Source organism: Lactuca sativa, chromosome 6, assembly GCF_002870075.4.
Source record: "Lactuca sativa cultivar Salinas chromosome 6, Lsat_Salinas_v11, whole genome shotgun sequence".
NCBI classification, from domain to species: Eukaryota; Viridiplantae; Streptophyta; class Magnoliopsida; order Asterales; family Asteraceae; genus Lactuca; species Lactuca sativa.
The window spans coordinates 37225558-37228154 of NC_056628.2; positions in this window are offsets into that span (position 1 = coordinate 37225558).

Consider the following 2597-nt stretch of genomic DNA (forward strand, 5'->3'; position numbering starts at 1 on the left):
ATTGCACGTTGAAAAAAAGTGCATACCAATTCGACTTCAAACAAGTGAAATTTGCATGTTTGAAAAAACCTGAAAAGCTAAATTTTTTTAACTTTGATACCCAACTTCGAGGGAATGTAAGTCATTCATTATGAAACCAAAAAGATAAAATTAGTCTAAAATCAAGTACAAACATTAAATTGCACGCCGGAAAAAAAACATTAAATTGCACGCCGGAAAAAAAAAACATATTCCAATTTGACTCACGCCGGAAAAAAAACATATCCAATTTGACTTCAAACGAATGAGATATGTATGTTTGAAAATTTTCACAAAATACAGAAAAAAAAGAAGCTGGAAAATTAAAACTTTCCAACTTTGATATTCCGACTTCGGAGGATTATAAATCATTGAATATGAAACTAGAAACGACAAAATTTTAGTCTAAAATCAAGTAAAAGCTATAAATTATACGCTGGAAAAAACCACATACGAATACTACATCAAAAGATTGAGATATTATCAATACATAACCCGGAACTCGGATCCAGAAACCCGGATCCAATCCATCTTTCTTTTATGTACATTATTCACATGTCTTTTATATTTAAAATTCAAGATAAGAATAGATTTAGTCTTCCACATTTGTTGTAACTAATCCACTGTATTCGGATCTCTCCTTGTATATGTACCGATTCAATTCATTGTGAAATATAAGTTTTAATTCTCACATTTATATGGTATCAGTCAGGCCGCCTCTTTCCCCCAAATAGCTTTCTTCATCTCCGATCTGATGGCTACTGATTCCAGCTGCTCTTCTTCCTTCGTTGGATCTCTTCCCCTCTCCACAAATTCTTTAACCCTAGTTCACTTTCCTTCATCACTAAAATTGAACTCCAGCAATTACATGAGCTGGAAGACTCAAATTGAAGCCCTACTCTACGATTTGGATCTCTACAAGTTCATCGATGGCACTCACCCTTCCCCACCACCCACAATGACTGCTGAAGGTGTCTCCACCCCCAATGCTAATTATCAAGCTTGGTTTCGCCAAGATCGCCTCCTTTTTGGTGCAATTGTCGGTGCTCTTTCTCCCACAATTGTTCCGCTGATCACAGGAGCACCAACTTCTCTTGAAGCCTGGAAAATTCTATCAAACACCTATGCCAAACCATCAAGGGGCCATATTAAACAGCTTCAGCATCGCCTAAAACAGACCACCAAAACATCTGATCAACCCATTACCGACTACATGCAAACCATCAAAACCATTGTTGATGAATTAAGCATACTGGGCAAGAAAATGGACCAGGAAGATATCACATACGCAATTCTCACAGGTTTAGACTCTATCACTTATAAACCTGTCATTGAAGCTATCCAGGCACGTGACACACCAATTTCTTTCTCTGAACTTCATGAAAAACTTATCAATCATGAACTCACTCTCCTTCAAGCATCCCCCATTCCCACCACTATTCACCAACCCACTACCGCATTTGCTGTTCACAAACGGCCTCCCAACAAGAACTGGAATCACCGTCCCAACCCAAACAATAACCCAATCTTACCCACCCCTACCTCAGCCCCATCAAACAACAACTCCCCACGCCAATTCCTTGGAAAATGTCAATATTGTTTTACTAAAGGTCATTCCTTAACCTCCTGTTATGCGTTCAAGAACAAGCACCCTCAGATTGCCTTGCCATCTATACCACGCAATACATACACTATCAACCTAGCTCAAGCAAAACCTCATGTTCCCTATACTCCCAACAACAATCCCAACTGGCTATTTGATAGTGGAGCATTGCATCATGTTACTAACGATCTTAATGCACTGCTCTCCACACACCTTATGATGGTACTGATGAGCTAGTTATTGGTGATGGTTCGTCTCTTACTATCTCTCATATTGGCTCTCTCTCCCTTAACTTCTCTAATACAACTTTTACTCTTACTAATGTCCTCTGTGTTCCTTCTGTTTCCAAAAACGTCATCTCTATTTCTCGATTATGCATTGATAATCCTATACTAATTCAATTCTACTCCTTTTATTTTGTCATCAAGGATCTCAAAACACAACAGACTCTACTCCACGGAATGGCTAGTCAAGGCATCTATGAGTTGCGTTCCACACATCCACATCTGGCTTTTCTCTCAAATACATCCATCCCATGGCATTACAGACTTGGGCATCCACATCTTAGGGTTTTACAACATTTAGCTTCTACCATTCCTGCAATTACTTCGTTGAAAAATAATTGTAATTCTTGTTGCATTAATAAAAGTCACAAGCTCCCGTTTCATACCACTTCTCTTACTTCTACACGTCCACTTGAATTAATTTTTTCAGATGTTTGGACTTCTCCAATCCAGTCAATAGATGATTACAAATACTACATCATCTTTGTTGATCACTTTACCAAATATACATGGCTGTACCCTTTGAAACACAAGTCTGATTCTCTAAACACTTTCATACGTTTTCAGAATCTTGTAGAAAACTTCTTTCAAGTTAAAATTAAACAATTCTTCTCTGACAATGGAGGAGAATATATTAAATTAACTTCTTATCTTGCCTCATGTGGTATCTCCCACCTTACTTACCCTCCACA